The sequence below is a fragment of the Dermacentor albipictus genome, chromosome 6 (genome assembly GCF_038994185.2).
Source record: "Dermacentor albipictus isolate Rhodes 1998 colony chromosome 6, USDA_Dalb.pri_finalv2, whole genome shotgun sequence".
NCBI lineage: Eukaryota > Metazoa > Arthropoda > Arachnida > Ixodida > Ixodidae > Dermacentor > Dermacentor albipictus.
In genome coordinates, this window is record NC_091826.1 from 64,867,366 (window position 1) to 64,893,006 (window position 25,641).

General features: G+C 41.8%; 2 long non-coding RNA genes across 2 annotated transcripts; both read left to right on the forward strand.

Annotated features, from left to right (window-relative positions):
- The first annotated feature begins 1,893 nt into the window (after nucleotides 1-1,893).
- Nucleotides 1,894-5,350, forward strand: LOC139061124 (uncharacterized). The gene is made up of 2 exons (XR_011515184.1): nucleotides 1,894-2,097; nucleotides 3,616-5,350. It is a non-coding gene; the product is annotated as an uncharacterized lncRNA (long non-coding RNA).
- An 8,224-nt stretch (nucleotides 5,351-13,574) lies between these two features.
- Nucleotides 13,575-23,902, forward strand: LOC135912326 (uncharacterized). Its single transcript, XR_010567612.2, has 3 exons — nucleotides 13,575-13,802; nucleotides 21,399-21,512; nucleotides 22,346-23,902. It is a non-coding gene; the product is annotated as an uncharacterized lncRNA (long non-coding RNA).
- The last annotated feature ends 1,739 nt before the right edge of the window (nucleotides 23,903-25,641 follow it).

Sequence of the window (25,641 nt, forward strand, 5' to 3'; positions counted from 1 at the left end):
ATCCTCAGATCTGTCAGAGTCGAATCTATATTTGGTGGCTTCCACTATCCTACATAGTTGCTTAATCACCAAACATGGGCATGCTCTATTAATGCTTTGGGAACTTGCCTAAATTGGCAGGTGCTGGTTGTCATTCTTGGCTCTGAAAAAGCCAAAATAATTGAATTGACCGAAGCCCTTACTTGAATTGAGCAGCTTAAAATAAATTTGGAAGTAAAACAGTAGGCCAAGCAAGAAATTGTTCCTTTTCTTTTGTGCTGTTTTCGTTCCTGTTGCCATATCCCAACAGCAAACTGTCCTGAAGAACTTTGATTTGTTTGTAATTCAGCATTTGAACTACGAGTTTGGATCGCCACTAGCTGACTGCTTTTATCAAGAAGATCACAATAGATGCATTGTATGTAGTAAGCAAATGGTATTTGGAATTCATGTAGCAAAGTCGTGCTCCAGCAGTGTCGTATACCCTGTGCATAGAAAATTGAATACATAAAATGGCTATACCTGAATGTGTTGCCTTCAGCACGTAACCATTGATCAAGCAAAGAAAAGCAGGTGTGACATCAGCAATTTGTGAATGGGCATGCTTCTGGTAGCAGGCACCTTGCCAGATGATGCTTCTCTCTCTCTCCTCCTTTATTTTTATATGTATTTGTGTGTGCGACTGTTTTGACCAACATCACAAAACTGCAGTAATATTGACGGCAATGTTGGTCAAGGCGAAAGGGGCGGCCATACCATGGCTTGACATGCGCAAGTGAGCTTGCAGCCCTATTCCACACAGTTCCAAAGAAACTTTGTTACACAAGTTTTGTTGAAACCGCTAATGCCTGGAAACATATTTGCTTCTAATTTGTCTTTCAGTATCATTGAAAGTGACGGTTGCCAATGAAATGTGCAGTCAGAATCAGAGTCGGAGTATGTTTCAGCTGTTCTCCCCCAAACCTGTTCCACACCCTATCTCTTCATCTTCTTGTACTAGATACTGTAGTGCCCCTAAAGATGCATAACTTGTTGACAGTGAGGCAATCTATTGAGTACTGTATCAAACAAAAGTATTATTAAAAAATAATGCATAGATTATTGCCATATATGTGCCTTAGTGTGCTAATACCTTGGGGTGTCTCACAATACAGGTTATATCATGGCTATGAACGTGCAAAATACACTAGATCCGAAAACCAGCGAAATTAGTTCTGCCAGTCTTCATAGGATATCTTGTGTGTTTTATAAAAAACTTCATATTTATCACGGTATCCAAGAATTACATTTCTTAATAAGCTGTTAACCATTAACACTAAGCCTTAAATATTGTGCACAGATAAATTGGCAAGTTCCAACTATATAGTACATTTTGAGAGCTCCCCTGTGTTGCAATGCACATTGATCTCCAGAGATGGTTTTTAACTGCCCCATTTGTATTGGCTGCTAGTGACACAGGAATGCTAGTTTTCCTGCAGAAATAACACCTGTGCCTCTCTTCTTTAACATTCTGCTACATAGTTGTTAACACATCTCGATGCCAGTAAGCGTAGACTATCACCACTTTTCAATTGAGGGGGTCACTGTCAATAGTGCTGCTTGATGGCTCCTACAAAAAGGAGTTGATTGTGAAGCAGCCATCCACACAAGTACATTAGAGGTGATGGTGAAAATGTCTGATAACAAAAATGCTGCTCAGAAACTACCATGGAACACTTTAATTGCAGCGATGACTTCAGCTGGAAGAGAAGTGCTGTCCATTCCCCAATGTTCTGGTGATTCATCGATCAGAGGAATCTTTGAGAATTTCTAAGCTAATCGGCTCTCACGTCTGGGCTGGGTTTGCACCTTCAGTACTGCAGGCAGATGAACAAGAAAGTCCAATGCCTGCTGTACTATAAAGTTGTGTACGTCTTTCACTCTGAGCAAGAAGCACCAATGCATGTGCAAACAGGCATTTGGCTGATTGCACGCTGAGTGGCATAAATGGTGGCTTCTTCGCAGCATGGCCATCATCCCTCGTCATAACGCCTGTGCCAGACAGTGCTGCCGAGCGCCGACCTGTTGTACCGGTCCCACCTCAAGTTACAGCCACAAGCATCACACCTCATGGGATAGGTGAGTGACCAGCATTTTTGCTTTGCTTAAATCCCCTCTGGGGCATTTTCAGTGTTGTGCAATTTCACAAGGACCACACCGCATCTTAGCTAGAAAGCCCTGATGAAGCTGAGATTGCAATTTTTTTGCAATCCAATTTTTGTTATTTGTTCTTCTGTGTCCAATTAGTTGATGAGTGGTACTGGCATCTGTACAAGTAAAGGAAGCCAGTGTGGTATAGTTATTGCTTGTATGTGCTATTGTAGACAAATGAAATGTGAATGAATAAGGCTAAGTAAAATGCATTCTTTTGTTTCAATTTTTGCCACTTTGTACAGTCAGATGCCTTTACAATGAAATGCTTGGAACCTCTGAAATCATTCGTTATACAGGTCACCTCATTGTAGCAGTCACGCACCCCACATCTCACAATAGAACCAGGACGGAATTATTACTTCATTATACAGGTCATTTCATTGTATAGACGCATCCGTTGTAGAGGTGCTCAATTGTATAATGTGGCATGATTTCAGGTTGTATGCATAGTTTGGGGCCATGCCATCTTTGACAACCTTGTATGTCACAGAATAAACGGAGCTCACTCATACTCTCTTGTAAAAACTACATTTAGCTTAGGGCATCTGCCGTGGTGGCATAGTGATAGTATGGCATCACACTACTAAGCCCAAGGCTGCCGCATCAAATCCCAGCTGCCGCAGTCGTGTTTAGACTGGGGTGAAATGCAAAAACACCATGCAAGTGCGTTGGGTGCACATTAAAAAAAAAACCCAGTTGGTCAAAATTATTCCAGTCTCTCAGCACATAAAACCCCAGAATGAAATCTAATTTTCTAACTTTTAGCCATGCCTCTTAATGAAATTGTGGTTTTGACACATAGAACTCCAGAACTTAATCTAATTCTCTAACTTCTAGCTTAGGGCCCACTTGGGCTTGCAAGAGTTGGACTTTGTAGAGCTTGCTCAAACTCAGACTCACTTGAAATCGTACGGTTGGGATTACTCAGAGTGGTCTCTGTGCACCAAAGGGCTTGCCCAATTTTTTCGATAAGCTGGCCCAGTACATATGTATTGTGAGTACATCTGTACCGTGCCACCATAGAACATGTGACCCAAATCAGGACCTTGCCATAAACATATGAAAATTTGACGTAATCGTACAAAATAAAAGCTTTTTGTTCTATATCTAAACCACCATTGTGAAAGCAGACAATCCTTAGAACCAGGAAAAGGCGAAGAGATACAGGGACACACTATCACGCGGTATGTCTCTGTGTGCTCACTTTCGGTGCTGCTTCTGTTTACAAAATGCCGCAACAAACAGTCCATTCCAATGAACTGTCGCTCAATATCCCTGGCCACTTCAGAATGTTCCCTAAGTAAGTGGTGCTAATTTCATTGTTTCAGGGTTCTTGGCACGTGCAGACTGTTCTTGTAGCTTGTGCAGTTTGTCTTGTACAGCTTACTTGAAGGCCTAACACTTTCGAGGAGCTCACTGTTAATCCCTTCTCTCTTGCCACAGTATGCGCACCCTTCGACACGGCGATTCTTCACAGGGGCATCGACATCATAGGCCCTTGTGCGCCCAGTATCAGCAAGTGCGAGTTTTCAGCGCAGGGCAACAGTGCTAGAGCTGCAGACTTTGCTGCTACCGGCGAGCCCATCATTCAGCAGCTGGGCGAAGGAGGTGCCAGCAGTGACCAGGACATGACTGCATCGCAGTCCCAGAGGACACCCAAGCCCTTTGCCTGTCACGTCTGCCCCATGAGTTTCGGTTTCCACTCACAGCTTCAGGTACACCTGCGGTCACACACCAAGGAGACACCGTACCGATGTCCCCACTGCTTCAAGGGCTTCTCACAGAAGGGCAACTACAACCGACACATGCGAATCCACATGTGAGCAGGAGAGCAGCGTATCAAAGCAACACAGACATTTAAGGTCAAGCTTGCTCTTTCCCCACATTGCACAGAGTGCAATAATGTGAAGCACCTCACCTAGTCTTGCCGGTGCTTCCGTGCCAAAAGAATGAAGTTGCTTGACAACATACTTGAATAAAAGAGCTTCCGCATGTGTCTGAACAGAAGGTAGCTTCAGACCTTCTGCTGAGATTTCTGAAAGCAACTGAAGTGATAGACACTCGCCTAGGTGCCCTGGAATAAGAACCTCAGACCAAGACTACCAGGCATATCTGTGCCTGAAGCAACAGAATCATCATCACCACCACCACTATGTTGGTCACCTAGGGTGTGTCAAAATGTCTGTACATTCTGGACAGGCTCCACAAGACTGTACAGTGACAAGTGATGTCAAGCGGTGTGCTCAAGTAACTGCAGGCATATGTCATATGTGCGTCGGGCATTCCTTTTTGGACATTGTAGATATCCGTGGGGCATTGCTGGATGTCTAAGGCTCGTAGAATGTTCAGCATTAACTGTGTTGTATACCTGCGGACATTGTTATTGCAGGTGAATGTGTGATCTTTTGAGATTGTATGAAAAGGGGAGAAATTTGATTTTTTTTTTAAGAAAAAAGAAGCACTACTTCACCTTCCACAGGCTCTCATTATGCTTTTGCATGTTCATATAGCTGTAAGAATCATGTGTTATCATACGCCAAAGAGACTGCTACGATTCTCTTCTGTTTGGAGGGTTCGAACCAGAAAAACGGCTACAACTACCTTGTGTAGGTCCACATATAAGAGGAAGGCAGCGTGTGACTAACTAAACTCTAGTACAGCAGCCGTGCCAAGATATTGCTGCTTTCCTGAACTCATTCTGCAAGAATGTGTGGAGTGACTATTTGTGTAAATAACACCCAGTGAATTGTTTGGACTATGACAACTAGTTGCATAAATATTCAAGCTTTACGCTCAGATTGTCGAGTACCATGTGTTTGTCTCCATCTCCTTCTCTTTCTTCTAGAGTGTGCATGTATGTTTGTGCCAGTAAGAATAAGTTGGGGTGTTGTTCTCCGTGCTATAGTGGTTTCATATTTTGCACAAATGTATAGTTTGGTCTTTCGTCGCTTAGACAGACAGAAATCTGAACAAGTTGGTGTAAATTCATGGGTATGAAATGGCATGCATACAAAATGTGGACAGATAAAGTAGAAACAGCCAACATTTTGTGTTGTTTCTCTTTTGTTCATGCTTTGTACGCCTGCCTTTTCATTTCTTTATTTTTATAACTGCGCACTTAAAAGTGTGCTTATAGTTGTTCATGTTTTTTCTGGAAACAAGCTATAACCCAAAAGTGTTTGCTGTTTCTCTCCTTCTCTTCCTTTTTGTGGGTCTGTTCTTATTGGGTCTAACCACTACATTTACTTGTGTGCACAGTTGGAAACAGCCATCCCTAGGCATCTTGTCATGTGGTCCTTCACATATGCATAGAACATTGGCAAACTAGCTCTCCTGAAATTCACTAGGTGAAGAAAATTTCGCATCAGTGAAAAACTCATCCACATGACAGTAGCGTGAAGCTACAAGGGAAACCCACACGGGTTTCACCATAAACTTCGCAGTTGAAGAAAGAATTCGTCCTGGTCTGGAGAGAGAGCTCCGGACCAACACCTTTGCAGGGGGATCATTTCACCGTCTGAGGTAACCACACAGAGCAAGGTTGAATTAATCGACAACTCAACATGCAGGGACACTAAATATGATGAACCAGTTCTGCATTGATCTGAAGGTGGAAGAAGCTTCTTAAAGAGAAAAATTGTCATACACCCAAAAGTTAGCACAATGCTACAAAGACGTGTGCTTTTCACATAGATTTGTGTTCCAGTGGATGGTGCATTAGATAGACGGCAGCTTCCCTGTTCCCATGAAACCTCGTGGCGATATTTAAATGCCAAACCACATGGCAGTGGGGAAGGTCAGCAATGACCTGAAATGTTTGGCTTTCTTTTTCCTAGAGAGCTCGCAGGATGCAAACAGATACTAAGCAGGCATTTTGGACAGAATCAATAACTAGTAAGTGCTTATTACCGAACTACCTGTGCATGTCGCTTAAGTTAAACAAAGAGCCTTGGTTGTTGCTGTTTTATGTAGTATTATTCATACTTCTTTTGGGGGGGGGGCATGTTCTGCGGACTCTTGTAACAGCTTCACCATCCTTCCCACCCCCCATACCTCAATATTTGGTCACAAAAGGCAACTGGTGTTTGTTCACAAAGTCAAACTTCCATGTAAAATAGGTCAAAGCAGATAACACCTAGGAACATGCATGCTCGCTTATGGCTCCACGTGGCTAAGCTGCACTTGTTAGTTTCTTCAAAAGTAGGTGTCTGTTTCAGATCCTGAGGTTAAAGCTGTGGCATGCAGTGAGTGCAAACTAAATATACTCCTGGAATATTTTTAAGGATTCTCTTTTTTCAGGGTGGCTATTACACAAGTTTATACTGTACTTGCAGGGCTTGGAAAAAGCTTGCCTTTGTGTATTATCCTTTGGTATCTTATATCAGGTGCCCTTTTTTAGTTGCACCAGATTTTTACAAATCGCCTACGGCAAATAGCACAATTCTAACTCTTGAACTAAATTTTTACAGCAGAGCTGTATATGTCTACCCTCCCATACATTCTTCAATGTCCATGCCTCAAAGCTCCCGCACCCTCTATGAGGAGGCAAAGTAAGGCATGTGCTGACACCTGGTGTAGCAAAAGGAATGCTAAGAAACCACTCAATATGTGGTTTCATACAATGATTACTAGAGGGAACTCTGATGGGAGCTGCAATTGTGGTGGTTCAGCCAGCAAGCAAATTATGGGGAGTACATGGATTTGCCTAAACTTCGTCCTTCTGACTTTAAACGTCTCTTCGACTTTGTAAATTCGTCATCTTCAGCAAATTACTGTGTAATGAATAATCAAAGAAACATAATTAAAATCATCCGCCAGCAGGATTCAAGCATAGGACCTACAACAGAGAAGCCTGACATTGAAACCATTACGCCATGGATGCATGCATTGACAAGCAGGATAGGTCGCCCTTATGAATTTCTTGCAGGCAAGTCAGCGTCTTAGATGCTTGATGCACTTCAATTTGCACACCTCGACAGGTTGAGCCACTAGTAGTAGCGATTGTGCATGTTCGCAGGGTATTCTTCAGACACGGAAGGGAAAGGCCCCAAAATACGTGAACTTTTACGCTTAGTGGTGTGCTTTGTCTTTCTTGCAGCTCCGCTGGTAGCCCACATTCACAGAATGTAATGGCTGCGAATGTTTTAAATGAGGTGGACCGAGCTTCTACAAAAAATCAAAATGCATAATCAACAAATTAACATAAAGTTACTAATTAACATTTTAAGTAACTACTTTACAGCACATATTGCACTTTATTAATTGTAACTGGTGATTTTGCCAGAAGTATCCAAAAGTATCCACTTGAAATTAATTTTCAGGATGACACGAGTTTTGGGATATTTATTTTCACTGTGTCCGACGAAATGAATTGGCGTGTGCAGTTACCTCTGTGCTCCAATGCATAGCGCAGGATTTTCTTTAGAAAGTAAGTGGAACAACTGCATTTTTACTGCAAGTTTGATGGCACGTATGATGAAAACAGTGCCATCCTCAGAATTCGTTCAAGTCTATATGCTTTGCAAATTTGCTTGCTGCAGCTTGTAAATTGCAATATGTGCTGTAAGTTGATTAGTACAAAACTTAAGTAAAATTTCCTTAATTAGTCAATCACACATTGAATTGCTCTTCAAAGTAATGTCCACCTCATCAAGTAATTTAGTTCAAGGGTTAGAATTGTGTTATCTGCCATAGGTAATTTTCACAAATTTGGTGCAGCCAAAAAAAAAATTGCCTGATATACACACAAGTAGTGATTTATTAGTTCTGTGGCGGGTCCTATTTTATTGCTTGCCGCTGACACCAGAAAGATGTTAGGTTAACATAACTGGTTATAACCTAGCTTTCTTGCCATTATTTATGGCAAAGCTTGGCGGTGGGTGTCGCGTGATTATACATCTTGGCATCGCGGAGATGTAGATCTTATAATACCTCTCAAGTAGCACTTTCTAGGCCTAGTAGTTTGTGTAGATGCTTTCATGAGCAAGTCTCCTGCCACCATTTGCAGCGAGTGTAGCTTGGAAGCCAGGTTACAGGCTAGAAGAGGTGCTTGCTAATGCATTCAACAAGGCGTTCCAAACAACATTAAAAGAAAACAAAGCCTTCTTTGCAAATGGAACCATTTGTATTCTATTAGCAGACACCTGAACAATCTACAAGTGTATTTTTTATTCTGCCTGATTACTAGTCAGTAATGCTATTAACGACCACCTATTAATTTTATAATCACTACATATGGGGTGATCACCTTTAAGTTTTCTGGAATTTGTAAATATCGCCTGTCATAGCTAGATAACATAGTTCTAGTCCTTGAGCTGGATTATACAGAGAAGTCGACATAACTTTAATGAGAAATCGAAACATATATTCAACTAATTTTAAAAAAATTATTAGTTACATTGCAGCACATTCTGCACTTTACAAATTGCAGCCAGTGAGTTTACAAGGTGTAGCCATTTGGAATGGATTTCCAGGATGACATCAGTTTTGGAGATATACGCCATCAAACTTGGCGTAAAAATGCACTGTTTCACTTTTTTATCAAAACGCTCTTTTATCCATTGAAGCACAAAAATAACTGGAACACCCATCTATTTTATCCCACCTTTTGGGAAATAATATCTCAAAACTGATGTCATCCTGGACACTCATTTTAAGTAGATACGTCTTGCAAATTTACTGGCTACAACTCATAAATTACAATATGTGTCGTGAAGTAATTAGTTAGGTTGATTATGAATTCTTGTTGATTGGTTGAATATGTGTTTTGATTTCTCATGCTCATAATGTCTGCCTCTTCGAATAATCCAGCTCAAGGGCAAGGATTATGCTGTCTGCCTCAGGCAATCTTTTTTAAATTCCAGAAAATTTCTGCTGTATAGTGCCATTTTTTAGTGCTCGTTGGAAAACAGCCGTGGTATTTGTTTGTGGAATGATCTCGTTTGACTTTTTTACTGTGACAGCAGTTAAAGGCTCGAAACTGGGCTTACTGTGTCTGTCCGTCCTTACCATTACACTGTTCTAACCTTAGCACCAGCACCATTGTAAATTCGTCGTCATCAGGCCACTTCCTTTCTCATACTCAGCTTCGCCCTCACCACATGGCAAAGAAAAACAACACTTTGCCCATCGCCACACCACTTGCTCATGTCTCTGCAGCAATGTGCAGTTAGGAGCCCAAAACATGGCGGCGGTGACATGTTTCCAGCATTTGCAATCGCCTCCAGCACATCTAACCTGCATAAGTGTAGCCTTTCAGATTGGTTTCTGTTACTTAGAGCCGTCGCTGGGGGGTAAATTTGGACAGCACCTATTGTGCAGCTTTTGTACTGGGCAACGGAGGGTGCGCAAAATACTAGAAGTAGGCTTGCCCAGAATGTCAACTTTCCTTAGCCTAACCTAACCTCCCACTCACTGAGCCGAGGGTAGGCTTCCATCACGTGAGAGTCAAAGAAGGTGCACGGCGAAGCACACTTGCAAAATTTCATGTGATGCCTGATTGTTGCTGAGATTTGTGCACCATGCAGACTGGGAGCGGCAGCGCGGTGTCTGTGCATATTTCAGAGGCCACAAAATATAATACTGTAGCAGACAAAGATTATATATGCATCGCAGACAAGTCGTTCTTGACAAGAGAGAGAAATTAGAAAAGGCAGGATTAACCAGCATTATCAATCATAAAAGCACGGGTAACATTTTGCAAAGCATCTGTCATGTAATTTCTATGAAGCCATATTTTAGTTACGATTTGGATCACTAACAAGAAATGGAGTCGATATTGGAATGTATTTGAGGCTTCAACTTTCCTTAACACACACTGCCGTCACTATCTTTTTTTCCAGCATGCAATATAGCATTCCAAGTTAACTGCGGGGAGCTAGTGACATTTCTTGGAACATGACCCAGCAGATTAATATGCTGTGTGCTTTCAGTTGTTATGGTTCCATGATGTACTTCTTTTTTTCTTGCACACTTTCTTTAAAAGCACACTAAGTGCAAATATTGAGTCAAGGTGAAATAATAGTTCTGTGTTGCCACATCTCCAAGGCACCAGTTTTCTTTCCTTCTTAGAACACACCCTTTAAATGTTGCAAATTTACTTAAAGATGGGATACTATGGGAAAATATGGCGCCAGCTTCCCTGAAATTGCATGTCTAGTTCATAATTTGTAAGTCCCAGTCAACTGATAGTAAAACAAAATGTTGCATGTCAACCCAAGAAAAATAAAATTTTACTTTGACAATTTTATCTGATTTTCGTGCAAACGAATTCATGGGTGCTACCTTTTCACACCACTGTCTCCGCACTATTTCTCAGGGACCTTACTATTTCTAGGAGTGCGGCACCCTCTGCAGGCTTCAAAGCAAACAGCCACTCCCAGAAGGGCACAACTTCCAAGGTCAACGTACTGGCTACACAAGGGACGCTATTCAACATGGGCAGTTCGAATTGCAAAAATATATGACACAGCCCTTTCAGCCACATCTCTGAAAAGTCATCTCTTGGCATAAAACAAACATTGCGAGGTTTATAGAAAGTTCATCTAACGTTATTAATTTACTCAACAGTAGTCTCTAGTGACTATTTAAAAAAACATGTGCCCAATTTGTTGCCAAGTCGACGAGTCCCTGGCAGCTAAAAGTGTAAGATGCACTGTTCTTTATTGTTCAGTGAACCTGGCTGGCTGCTTGATTTCCACTTATTCGGAGGGCTTGCATACATAAATTGTGCTTTTTTTTTTTTACCAGTGCTGGACAAGGAGGCATTGTATGTGATAACTTGAGATCTATCTTAATAGCTAACATTCCATTTCCATTGCATCTATTCCACTTCATAAAGTGTATGGTGTACGTGTTATGGGGCCTGACTGAAGGGTTATGTGTATGTGTGTATATATATATGTATATATGGCTGGTCAGTATTTTAACTAAAGGGCAAAATGGTGCCACCCTGTTTCTTGTGTCTCATTCGTGCTCCAATGTATGTGCACACTTATGTTCACAAGTGCGTTGCTAGTCTGACCTTAAAACTTGTCTGCCACGCAGTATGCTCAGCTATTGGTCATGCTGTGCTGGTCGTTACACTTCTCATGGGAACATCAAAGCTAAATTGCATTAGTATCGGTCACTCCTTGGAAAGAAGACCAGTTGGGAATCTTGAGTGTTAAACCGTTAAGGACTCATGTCATTTAAAAAAAAATACCATAACGGCATTTTTTTACATTTTTATGCGATTTAATAACCTGGTTGTAACACAAAAGCATGTCTGCAAATATTGTGAGAAATCTAATTCTATAAAAACGATAATGACAGAATGTCATCTACCACCATCAACATTGTAGCGAAAGCTTGTCACATGAGCCGAAAAGTGACGGTCACTCACGACAAGCTGAGGTATTAGTCAAGAGCTCTTATGGTGTTAATGGCTCTCTGTCTGTCGCAGAATAGTTCAGGTTTTTCACCCTGTGTCACATGTGGTAGCCAGGCATTGCCAGCATGCCATAAACACATCCAGCATACATACAGCACACTACATTGTACAGTACATGTTCTTTATATATGGCAGCCTTCTGCAGTGTCTAAGCTGTAAGGCAGGAAAACAACTTAATATGGAAACAGGTTACCGAAATACTGTAGAGCTGGACACTTTCATGCCAGCAATTAACCATTATGTCACACTAGAGTGGAAGATGTGAGAGACATGCTCTGGTACTTGAGGCTGAGCAGATGCTCAGATGGAGAGGGACATGCTATGCAGAAGTGTGCATCTACATGACTGCACTCCTAGTTTGTCATCAGCTTTAGTTACACTTACGGAGGAATGAAAATGGCTTCCACTTTGGCACTGTAGAGAAACAGGTACTGTGCCTGTCTGTAGAGGCTTGGAGGTTGTGGGGGCAAGAAGGTTGGTCAGTGCTATGAAGCTCGACTTCGAAGCGTATAATTACTGTACCAACAAGGATAAAATGTAGCTAATATATAGATGATTAAATGATTTGGTTACTATATTATGATTTGCCCACTGAGATGATGTTTGGCGCATTGCAAAGCTGTTGGAAATAAACTTGTAACGCAACAAGATTGTGAGTTCAGCTAGTTGGTTGATGTTCGTAATAGACAAGTCTTGAAGTGCACCAGAAGACATTAAATATAGAACGGAAAAAAAGCAGACCTGCAGGATTGTGCTAAACTCGCAAGGGAAATTTTGTGTACTTGTATCCAACAAAAATTTTCTGTTGTAAGTTAAGTGCTGTCCTGTCTGCTTCTTCTTTTTCGTTCTCTTTTTTTGCGTGTGCTGGTGCACGTCAATATCTATTATTATGAAATAAACTTATGCTCAGAATTAAAGTACCTATCGCGATGCACGAGACAGTTTCTTCTTTGAGCGAGTCACTTTGTGAAGAACCTGACTAACCACTGCAGTCTCTTCCAACGGCTGACCAATCCTTTCATCAGATGTAGCATATGCACTGAGAATTGACAGTATAAACAGCAAGTCATTCAGAACAGGTGGATGAAAAAAACGCCAAACACATTGAAATACATGGTGCCATAAAAAGGAAATATGACTTGGTGTCATATATACGCTTCATTTAACAAAACATTTTAAGGATTTGTGTTGTTGCTAGCACACTTATAAATGGGCCTCGCCTTTTGAACACAATAAAACTAAACGCGATCCGCAGACAATGCTTTCATAAACGTATGCGAGTTAAATACTTTTACATTGCATGCAGCAAAGAGCCCATAATCGCACATCAAAAATAAATTTCGGTGGCTTTCAAGGTCCCCTTTATGACGTCTATGCCCCGACTATGACGTCATAATTACGTCGTAGATGTAGACCCGCCCGAAGTCATTGGGCGATTGTTCATGATGATGTGCTACTCCCGAGCAAGAACTCGCGCACCCATGCACACCCCTACTATCTTCCAACTTCCAACGAACTGGGAAGTGGCACAGCGGGAGTTGTCAAAGTGTCCCCATGTGTCCCGCCCGTCCTCTCCAGCATCTTCACCAGACGCCAAATATAACTTACGCCAACATAAATTGAAAGGTTACTATGGAAGCATCGCATAAAGAATAAAATAAATAACAGGCTGGACATGACTTTAGCTTACCACCGATATCACAAATCAGTGGCAGACCCAGCGGGAGACGTGTTGAGGTCGGGAAAGTAAATAAATATTGCGCTCTTTGTATCCCTGTTATTATTTCACCCTTATCAAGCATTTATGTAGAGATGTGTTCATTGAAATGCATCACATTCACTTCAGTGCGTTGTCATTCTGAAGAAAATAAGTTACAGTAATAAACTCTAAAAAAAAAAAAAGGTGGTTGCCGCACTAGCGATGCGAGCGCCATGTAGGTGCAGCGGCCGTGTTAAAAGTTCGTGCTTTGTTTGAGACAGAGTGACAGAGTTTTGAGAATTACCGCTGCTGGAGCGCTATGTCTCCATGCTATTGCAGTTTCACGCGTTTACACGCGATTTGTTTTCTGTCGTGTTTGCTCACATATTTAGCATGTCTAGCTTGATGTTAGGTGTGGTTTGCGAGCCCCTGCTATTCGCATTCACTACGACGAATTAACGTTGCCGTGCTTACCGCCCCAAGCTTGTGCTGACATTCATGGTATCGTGACATTTTTGTTGCTTGCGCCGGCGTGTTGTCCTTACCGTCCGCGTGCTTCCAGCCGAAGTGACCCAAGGATGAACCATGAGCTAAACGCTAAGCCGCTAAATTACATTTGATCGGGACAAGGTTAACAGGTTAGCGGCTGCTGTAAGGTCCTTGTGCACCGAGAAGAGCAGCTTTAGGTGCACATGTGCGTATCGCGCAGCTGTCAAAAGCGCGCGCATTTCAAAATTGGTAGTGGCAGGTCGTTCGCATAACGTAGCCCACCGGATGTATTGCCATATTGAGAAAGAAATTAGTTAAACAAGTTGTGCAAAGAAGAGCACAAAGTCGGACGGACGGTCTATGCGTTCCGATCTCGCTCGGGCAAGAGCACGGTGTAGGCAAATCGTCCATTGCACTTCTAAACGCAGTAGTATGAAGAGAGTGTTCCACGCGTAATGGCCACGTATGCCTTACCAAACATATTGTTTTGTAGGTTCTGCGCGCGAGAAAAAGCGCGACGATTGCCCTTACCTTAAACATTTGCGATCGGGAGTACTTAGGAGCGCACTTGCGCGCGGGAGTGTGCAGTAAACGGGGGACTAGCTGGAGACTTGAACCTGTTCGCCTTGTCGTAGAATGTGTCACGTGCCTAGGGTGTCGGCCAGCATAGCTATTTGCATTTGTGACCAACACGTAAGGATTTCTGCCTTTCCTCTCTTTCTTTCTTTTGCTCGATTATATTCCTTTCACATCATCCATTGTGTTCATGGCCGGCCGATACCATTGATAACGAGGGCGGAGCGCTGCAGAACCATTGATAAAGTACGAAAAAGTATAAGCATTGGGAATAGGAATAGAACCCTTATTCCCAGCTAGGATAAGGAGACGGGAATCACACTCATGTGTAGTAGCAGATTGTGAGTAAAGCTTTGCTGGTATTTTATGTCCATTTAATCATAAAGCCAACAATTGTTATAGAGAACCACAATTTCTTTACCCTCCTGATCTGCCTAACCTATTCTTGACTTGACCTTTTTATTCTGGCTTTGTTTAGCATCTCTCACTTCGGTACTGACTTCTCATTGTTTCATGCACTAACATGCACTGTTAACCACTGCATGTTTAGGCAAATTGTTGGTTCTTGCTTACATTCTGTCATTAGCATATAGTTGGAGTGTCATTTCTTGCAAGGGAAGGAGCAGATTTTAATGAAGAGAAAGGAGGAGAGGTCAGCCTGGAGAGCGTGTCTAGCCTGCTACTGCTCACTGGCGTAAGCGGTAGTGGGAGATGCAAGGAAAGAGAGAGATAGATGGCACATAACTATAATATAGTACAATGAGCAACTATATAAATGTCCAATATGCGGATGTACGCTTTAGATGCACTTCAAGCAGGAGTAATTGTGTCCACACAAAACACAAACACATTTTGCACAGTTTTCACATCACACTGGTTCTAGAGACGAGCGTCTAAACCAGTTTCATATAAAAAGTTCAGGAGTGATCTTATGGCGCATTGGGCATGGTCAACTCGTTTCCATGTGCCGAAAATCTTCCGAAAAGGGACGGGAGTCCAAATGTTAACACTATTCTTAAGTGTCCTTCACTCGGCCACATATTGAAAGCACATGCAAAGTGCCCTCAATACATGTCTATTGTCTCTAGAGTGTGACAGATGCTACAGTCAAGATCCCGCTCCTGTCCAATCTTGTGAAGATATCGGCAAGTGTACGCCACACCGAGTCGTAATCGGTGTAGTATTGTTTGCTGGCGTCTGTGCAGCCAAAGTGAAAGTCAGAATCGCAAACCAGCATCAAGTCTATGGAGGTGCTCTTGCCAATGGCTGGGAACATCCCATTGTCCTGCCTTAGAAGTTTTGATGAAGCTATAAAAAAGGCTTCTGTAACAAAAGGTCCTACTTATTGGTGCTAGTTGATGACTAGTTGATACCCATTACTGGGTAGATACTAATATAAGAACAGCCTGGTGCAAAAAATATAAAATGTATGAAAAACACGAAGTAGAGCACAGCGTAAAATGTAAGACAAACTGCCACCTGCAATTCTTGCCTTGCTCAATAGGTGAGCTCACTGTCATGCTGTCCTATAGAATACGGTTTCACAGCAAAAAAAAAAAAAAAAAACTGCACTGTGTAACAGTAATTGCCACAGTGCTGTTTAGCTACTGCTTGATTGCTGCAACCAAGTGACTGGGTAGGGGTAAGTAGTACAGCATGACAATCTGGCAGTATCTGTCAGTTCATGGTGATTTATTCCTTGTTAATTCAGAAATTTTATTTTGATTCTCTCAGTGCCCAGTGTGCAACACCCTGACTACACCATTAGCATCGCTAAGCCGTGAATGTAATATATGATGTGCCTGCAACAAAGTAGTAATAACTGATATTTGTGTGAGTACTTGCATTCTTTATTCATCTCTTAAATGTTGGGCTGCCGTGAAAGATTTCATACTACCATCAAGAGGCTTACAATGCTCTTGTAAGAAAATAATGAAGAGAAGCCAGAAGAAGATGAATTATGAAAGAGCAAACAGTGAACCAAATGTACTTTATAGTAAACTACATACTGTTTAAGTTGTATACACTGCAAGTGAAGAAACCCACTGTCACTGAACATGCATCAGGCAGGGGTGCAGCTGTGGCATTGACAGAGACCTGCACAGTGCAATAGAAAGAACTGCAAGTGTCCAAACCATAGGTCAGCATACTCACTAATGGGTACACTGGCCCAAACTTGCTCGACACTTATTTCACAAGCGTGAAATAGAACATTAGCGAGCAACAAATGGTGTGAATGGTATAAAAAAATGTGTAACAGTGCAAAATACAGGACGTAAGAAGAAGACAGATGAAGCGCTGTTTCCGTCTCCTTCTCATGTCCTGTGCCTTGCTCTGTTGCCTATTTTTTGATGTAACGTATCAACTAGCCTGAGTTACTACTTTATTGCTGCTGTGAATGGATGCAAGTATAAACTAGAGTGCGCAACAATTAACTTGAGCACGAATTAAATTCTGTGATAATGGTATTGAGCAGATGCGTGTACGAACATGAGTAAATGTCAGCGAGTCTGAGTGGATGTGATTATATACACAACTTAGTGCCAGTGACAGGAAGTGGACACAAGTATGAATGTGAGTGGGTACCAGTAAATGTGGGGGCAACACTGAATGTTGGTAAGCATTAGTGGGCGTGAGTAGGAACGTGAGTGAATGCCAATGAATGCAAGTTCGTAGCCTGCAAAAATATCGGCGAACGAGTGTGAGTGAGTAAGTGCGTATTCTGCCCACCCATGGTCCAAACTGCCACTCATCTTTGAAATGGCTTAATGTGTGGTTGCTTATTACCAGTTTTATTGAGCCTCTTCAAAGGGTGAGCCATTGAATGCTATGACACAAGCTATGTCTATTCCCACTATTCCTTTCTAAACCACCTACATGGAAGACAGGCATACAATTATGCTTCCTGCTGAAGCATGCATAGGAAGAGTAGTTGCAGTGACAAAATCTGTTTACAAGATGCTCTATTGTACACAGCATATCTAGAGAATCTGGCGCCAATGATACAGTATATAGCTCTAACCTCTAAAATTCTGTTGTCATTAGCAATATGTCACTGAGAATCTTTCATTATCATAATATTGTCAATGAAGAAATGTAGACTCTGTGCCCTTGGCTGTCGCATGACATGACTACTATTGCTAGCTTTTTAAGACCTGCTTGGAAAACATGCTTTCTTTTTTATTTGCTTGTTTCATTATTGTTTCCGAAAGTGGTAGCATTGTTTTAGATGTGCAAATTGTCTTGCAGCTTAACACTGGTTCTCCCAGCAGTGTTATTAAGCAAAAGTATCCTGTTTTAAGCAAGTTTGTGCAAGTAAAACATGTACTGACTATAAACACAATTTTTTAATGCATTAGCATTATGAGTGGAAAAAAGTGTGTGTGTGTGAAGTGTGGGAAGCCGGTCACGTGGTACAGGTAGAAAAGGGATGGGAGAGCTTAGAAGTGTGTGTGTGTGTGTGTGTGTGTGTGTGTGTGTGTGTGTGTGTGTGTGTGTGTGTGCGTGTGTGTGTGTGTGTGTGTGTGTGTGCGCGCGCGCGCGCGTGCGTGCATGTGTGTGTGTTCTCAAAGAGACAGAATGTGTGTTGAGCGAGTTCATGAACAACACTTTGCAATGCGGTGAACACAGTTTATATCATGGATCCGGAACCTCAAAGGGGTGTGCAATGTAATGCTAACACATTTATCTCGCATATACTGCTAAATTGCCACTGAGTTGCATTTATTTTCCTCTGTACCTGCATCTTGCAAGGCAATTCTTACACTGCAAAGTTGTGGTAACACTGACATACTGCATGTGTGTGCATCATATCAGATAAATATGAAATCACTTTTAATAACTTTTTGTCAGTTTCATTGCATTTATCCTGTATAGTTTGTCTACTTACAACCTTGGCATTCATAATGTTTTATAATGTATGTCCACAGTAACTTAACTAATGTCAAAGCTTGCCATATTTAATGAAGCATGCTCCAATTCTACAAAAACAATTCAAAATTGAACACTCAAAAGCAGACTGTGTCGATGCAGACCTGCAGTTTAATTAGTACCACATCTAACAATTATTTTTTCACAAGCACATTTACCTTTACAGTTGACAGCCACTGTCAAAACATATTATGCAAATGCTAGCTGCTTGCTTTCTTTCTTTTTTTTTATCACTTTGGGACGACTGCTTGTGGTCAATAAATGCATATTAAATAGGTTGCATACTGAAGCAGTGTCAAATCCATCTAAGACTACTTGCTACTTGGCTACAATCATTGCTTGTCTCATCAATCTTTTTTTTTTTTTTTCAGGCATGCTAAACTGAAGAATGAAGCACCATATGCACTCACTATGAATGAACAGCACTCATTCATTCAGCAAGAAATTATGCATGCAAAGTGAAATGTTGCAGCTGTATCCATTTCTTCACATTTTAATGCATTTGGTTGGTCCAGCACACACGCGAATACAGAAGCAGAAACATTGCAAAAGAACAGGTTGCGAGTAAGAGACAGACAATGGCGCTGCATGCATCCTTTTCTTATGTCTCATTCTTGTGCCGTTTCTGCTCAAGTTGTGATCCTACCAGCCGAGCTGCGACGCAGCGCTTGTCTTGTCTGCTTCTAGTGCCCCTTGTAGTTTGCGCTGTTCACTCGCATGTAAAGATGTACCAACTTTCTCCAGCTAGCTACTCTACTACAGCCCAGATGTGCATGCTTTTGTCAACACATGTGCTACTATGTCATATTCATATTAATATAGTGCTTTCTTTTTTTTCATGTGATTAGCAATTTAAAAATGCATAGGTAGTTGTTAGAACCATGCTTCAAACATAATGCTTTTTCTTTTCCCAGTTTCGTGGTTAAATATGTGGTGCATTGAACAGTTCCAAATTCACGCTTGACAATGCTGTGTGCTGAACCACCAGGCTACTGAGCTTGTGGGAAAGCCAGCCTCTCAGCATCCAAAGGGAGAGAACAGACACAGTAATAAACAAAGGCTCACAAAAGGGACAGGAACAATGGCACAAAGCAGCCCATTGGTCGGAATAGCCGCATTTATATGGGTGTGACACTAGCACAGTTTGTTTCTTAGCACATCACTTTAATACTTGTGCATCATTGTTTACACATGGTCCATCCTTCTTTGACTGAAACAAGCTGAATCATGTCCCAGCAATTCGCATTCCGCTGGTGAATGGATTTGACCACACGGCCACAACCTTCTCAATTTTCCTCTTTCTCTCAATGCAATGTACCAACATTTACATGCACTGCATAGTATGGCTTGCCCTGTATCGAATTGCACACTCCCGTTGCATCAATGCGAATAGCCCTTCTTTTCACATTGCATCATTTACATGGATGTGATGTGATGCACCACTTGTTGCATTTGTGCAAACACCACTAATTGCTGCCTCAATTCGTGGCCACATCTGGCTTTCTGTGGCAGCACATTGTGTTCCTGCTAGATTGCTTTAGCTTAATGCAATGTGCACCCACACAGCATCATTTACATGCGCAAGTGGTCCTGTACAAGCACACATGTTGTGTCACTATGTTGTGTGAATGCTAACATACTGTTCGAATTTCCCAACAATTAAGGTACGGTAAATCATGCCATGTTGAGCTCGTTTGTGCAGTTGCGTTGCGCGCCATTGGTTTACATTGAAATCATATGTTTTTCTGAGTTGTCAGACATAGCATCCCTCTGCATTTATTCGTGGCTACCTCATCTAGTGAAAGTTCATTTCAACAAATTTAAAAGGACCTCAAGAGACTGCTTATTCAAGTGACTGTTCGGTCAAGTGAAATGTAGATACATCATGTTTTTATTGGTCTGGGGACTGTTGTCACTGTACGTTCACGTGAGATGTTGATGTTTGATCGAGTAATATTTCCCTCTAGCTGTTGAAACACAGTGTTTTGCTATTATAGCATACATGTAATACATAAAGCCAGTTTCCACTGCAATTCTGCTTAGCTTTTTTCACATTCCTGTGCATTGTTCCTTCTAGAGAACAAGAATTGTTGACCCTTATGTGAAAAACAAGCCCTTCCATTCAGATTCACAATTGTTTAATGCATTTCCATTTAGTTCTTCTGCGACGCATGTATAACCAATACAAGGTGCTCTGCATCATAATGTTTTTGTCCTTGTTATGCCTGTACATATTTGCATCTTTCAGCAACATACTTACCCTGTAGAGGAGCTTGTAATCAGTAATGTTGCAATAGTAGCTGTATTTCATCTAGTAATTAGCCCTTGCCTGTTGTGCATAACGTATCATAACGCATCACATCTTTGTATTGTTAAAGCATGCACTTCGTTAATTACACTTCAAGAAGATTCTGTGCATTAGCTTCAGATGGCTCCATCATATACAGCTTTCTTTTTTTTTTTTTTATCACCGTGTTGTGAGACTTCGTACATGTTACTCTGTGTTCACTGCAACATTGTACAATTTGTATAGGTTATAAAAGCTGATACAAGATGTCATATTTATGTCACGCTCTGGTTCTTCTATTTCCGCGTGACTATAAGTTCACATCATTGGTTGATTTTAGTAAACAATGAATAGCTATAATTATTTACAAATAATTGCAGTGCACAGCTGAAGTAAGCATTTGTTGTTGTTGTTGTTGTTGTTGTTGTTGTTGTTAATAAAATAGTTTATATATGTACACAGAAACCAACAACACGAGAGAGGGATAGAGCATAAAAGAAAGCTTAGAAATTCGAATAAGAATGGCACCATGCTGGCCACTTCCTTTACCCTGTCAAGACAAGGAATTTCTACCACGCAGTGTTACTGTTACCTTACTAGTGCATTTACCCTCCTTTCACTTATGTGGTGGGCTTCCGTTATCACTCTTGTATCTTTCTGGCAAAATTAGTGCCTGGAAGGAAAGTTGGTGTGGGGTTTGCATGCTGTTCTTCACACTGGTTTTGATTGTTGCCTCTTCAAATTGTCTAACTTTTCAGTTCATTAGTAAGCTACAGTGGTATGGATGAAGCGCAAATGCATTACTTTCCTTGCAGCATGGCCGTCGTCGCTGATTGTAATGTCTGCTCCAAACGGCACATCTGAGCACCACATCCTTGTACCCATCGTGTCCCAGCCAGCACCCATGAAGCAAACCCCACACGAAACAGGTCAGTGGCTGGTAGCATGCGCATGGCATTTCTTGTGCTGTTCATGGTCTAGCTCACTATGAGGAAGGATACATCTCAAAAGTTCATGGTAATTGCAGGTGAAATTTAGTGACACACGGCTGTTTCTCAACGACCCAACTCGTAGCTGTCTCGTGATCGATGAAGGGACACACGTCAAGTGTTCATTGCAATGACACAGCCAGGAATTTTTAACGTGAGGTATCCGTTCTATGCACGACTAGTTTAAATGCCAATGTTTGTGCTGCAGACATTTTAAAGATGTAAAGTATGTAGATGTGGTGAACAAAAATAGCACACAAACATGCAATTTGCCTTTGTGTTTCAGTAACGCTTGCATGTGCAAATATATCTAGTTACGCTGCGCCAGCTAGTCCTAAGAGCAGCTTTGATTAATGATTTGCTGTTATGAAGCAAAATATAAAATGCCATGTATGTAATGGAAACATTGTAGTCTCTCTTAATGGAAACATTTATGGCCTTAAACCTATAGAGTTGGAGTGTTATTGATGGTTGCAAAGAGGAAATCACCTTTAGCTGTCAGTATTACTGTGAGAGTAACCAAGTGTTCTAAAGCCTGTCTCTGTCAGCTTTATGCTGGTGTATTGTTTTATGGGAAAGCGATCTTGACAGTTTAGGAAGGAGCCTGTCATCCTGTGCAAGCACACTTTACTACTTGAAGTCAAGTTGTCTTTGCAGCCCAGGGGACTTCAGCTTAAATATTTCAACCTTGTACACAACTTAGACAAGGAAGCCCCTCAAAAATGCACAAGGCCTTTCTTTCAAGCACTTTGTCCACACTTTGTGTTTCGCAGAAACTCCCGACCTGTTTATCCAAGCAGCTCATCATGGAGGTAGAGATGTTGCGACACCTCAGTCGATGACTGTCATCTGCGAGACAGCTCCGATCACCGACATCGAATGGGCCAGGAGTGGCTCGATGGGTGTCGCCCCTGCCACAGCTCATAGTGAGCAGTCAAATGGAGACAACACAAACGACAAGCAGGATGCTAGACTGAAGATTTCTCCATTCATAATGAAACCCCATCTCTGCTACCTCCGTCCAATCGTGGTTAATGCCCCCTCTCACCTGGAAGACCACCAGAGATCAGATACCAAGGAGAGCCCATTCCAGTGCACCCACTGTTGCAAGAGGTTTACGGCAAAGAGGAACCTCTACCGGCACATACGGCAAAAGCACAGTTGAGAAGACCGTTTGTGTGAAACCGACGAGTGAGCAAGTGACAATGGGGAGTTTTAAATATAGTGGACCCAAAGTTAGTGAATGACAGCTGCCTTATACACAAAATATATTAAGCAGAGTTTAGGTTTTGCACATGTGCAGTGACTCTGATGCTATCTTTGGGCACATTAAAACTCCTTAATATATTTATGAGCAGCAGATGCAAGCAACAGAGCATACCCAAAGGATCAGGTCAGCAGCTTGCATGCAACCTAAACTCGGCTTGAGTTCTTAAAGGGACACTAAAGTGAAAAATGATTTCTTCTGCATCAGTAAATTACCTTTCTACAACACCAAAAACACCACTCTTGCAACGCTAAGACGTTTGGTAAGCCAGAAAAAGTGCAAGAACGAAATACGGGTGGCGATGCCTACTTAAGTTCCCACACTCAGGGGCTGTGACATCTTGGATTTTGATGGCATCTTCTAGGGCCTGCTAATTATATATAGCGGTACAGATTGACTACATTGTGTTCTAAAGGAACAAAATATTAAACATGGCAAGTTTCGGGAACCTTTATTCAGCCAACGTGGCCCAAATGCAAAAACCTACTTTGGAATCCCTGACGTCGCGCTGACGTACCGGCGCTGGGGTTTCGACGCAAAATACAAATACCGATACTTGGACCTTAATTTTCCCATCTAATGACCAAACTATTTTTTTGAAATGACTGCCTGCACAGTTCTCAAACAATGCTTCATTAGTCTAAACTGATTTATTGTTTCGCTTTAGTGTCCCTTTAAGTACCCAGGGTGGATGACATACACTAACTTCAGGTCCCTCCGATGCAATCACTTCTCTTGAAAGCTCTAGCAATGGTCCCCAAAAGAGTTTGTAAATTTCATCAAACAAGTGCAGTGCATAATATATTTTAATGCACATTACCCTCTCCAAATATTTTCAGACCTTCAAGTACAAAGTTGGTATGCAAATTACATGCAAATCCTTCTGTTGATGCGTGGTGTGGCTTCACTGCAACTTGTCACAAGGTCACATTGCGATTCAACATGGCAGTACGTACAATGTTAATGACCAAAGATGCAAACAGAGTTGTTTCTGAATATATTGTTCAAATGCTGACAGCTGTGATGGTTTACTTGCATAAATATCTGAGTATTGTTGTGTGCAGTTATTTGTGTGTGTCATGTGCATGAACAAACAGCTGTCCTTGCTGTCTGCATTACACTTGGCAGTGATGCTGTCGGATTTCTGTCTGTGCCTTAAAACCCTTTGCATTTTCTTTCTAAACGTGAAGCACAGTACATCACTCGCTTTGTCATTGTACAAGAGGAATTCATAAACCATTAACCGTCCAGGCAGTTGTTCAGTGTGTTCACTGTAGCAGCTGTCAATGAGTGTCTGCTTGGGTAGGTATCTTGATTAGGGTAAACAGATATGCAAGGAAACAGCCATTCTGAACGAGACAGAGGCAGACGATAGACTCAAGCACTGACTAGCAACCATACAGTTTGTTCATGTGGTGAAAGGCCGCGTATATGCAGTAGTCACCAAGTGCACAAGAGCATGACACGTTTACATTTTGCCAGCAAGATCCAATAACTATTTCCACAGTAAAAGCGCAGAGGGTTCACTGACATTCAAAAGCACTGTTTATTCGCTTATGTAGTACCACCTAAACCTAGTTGGCACGCTGTTAAACAGATATGTTTTGACACGAAAGTACCCACCCGACTTTGCGTCTGGTGAGATCTGCAAACTGACCTGCACTTAAAGTTGCAGAATAGTACAAAAATTCTACAAGAGTATGTCTCATTCAAGGCCTCTTCAATTCAGCACTAGCTGTATGTTCACAATGGAACATTGTCAACATTCTGTGTCTTACCAGTACTCACGTACTGGTCTTACTGTGGTAAGACACAGTACTCACGTACTGTGTCTTACCAGTACTCACATACGGGGCAGAAACCTGGAGGCTTACGAAAAGGGTTCTACTTAAATTGAGGACGACGCAACAAGCTATGGAAAGAAGAATGATGGGTGTAATGTTAAGGGATTAGAAAAGAGCAGATTGGGTGAGGGAACAAACGCAAGTTAATGACATCTTAGTTGAAATCAAGAAAAAGAAACGGCCATGGGCAGGACATGTAATGAGGAGGGAAGATAACCGATGGTCATTAAGGGTTACGGACTGGATTCCAAGGGAAGAGAAGTGTAGCACGGGGCGGCAGAAAGTTAGGTGGGCGTATGTGATTAAGAAGTTTGCAGGGACAACATGGCCACAATTAGTACATGATCGGGTTGTTGGAGAAGTATGGGAGAGGCCTTTGCCCTGCAGTGGGCGTAGCCAGGCTGATGATGATGATGATGATTGTACGTTCACACACAAGAGAAGTCAATTTCATTTTGGAACATTACTGGCGCACTTTGGAGTGTTGTGCTTTCAAGTCATTTTCTGTAACTCAATGTCATTGGTTCTTGCAAAAGGGACCTGGGCCAGTAGAACGTAAAACTATTCCATCTTTTTTTATTCCAAATTGGCCATTAGCTTTCCATGATAGGTCAGAATGGCTTGGGCTGTGCCCATGTGGACGTGACGCCCAACCATATAGGCTGAACTCAAACCATTCTGACCTGTCACGGAGGGCTAATGGCAGATTGGCAATAAAAACATAGTGGAATAGCTTTACGTTATATCGGCCTTGTTCCGTATAATTTTTTTTCTGCAAGTGTGACGTACCTCTCTGACTTAATTAGCGTCTTTTTAGAGAATTGCCATCTACATGAAATGCCTTGCCAGATGCATACGGCTTCACGATGATTACTGGAGGGAAACATGGTGGCTGCAGTCATTCATTCATTATGTAAATCATGGCTGGTACATGGACTTTTTAAATATTTTGGACAGC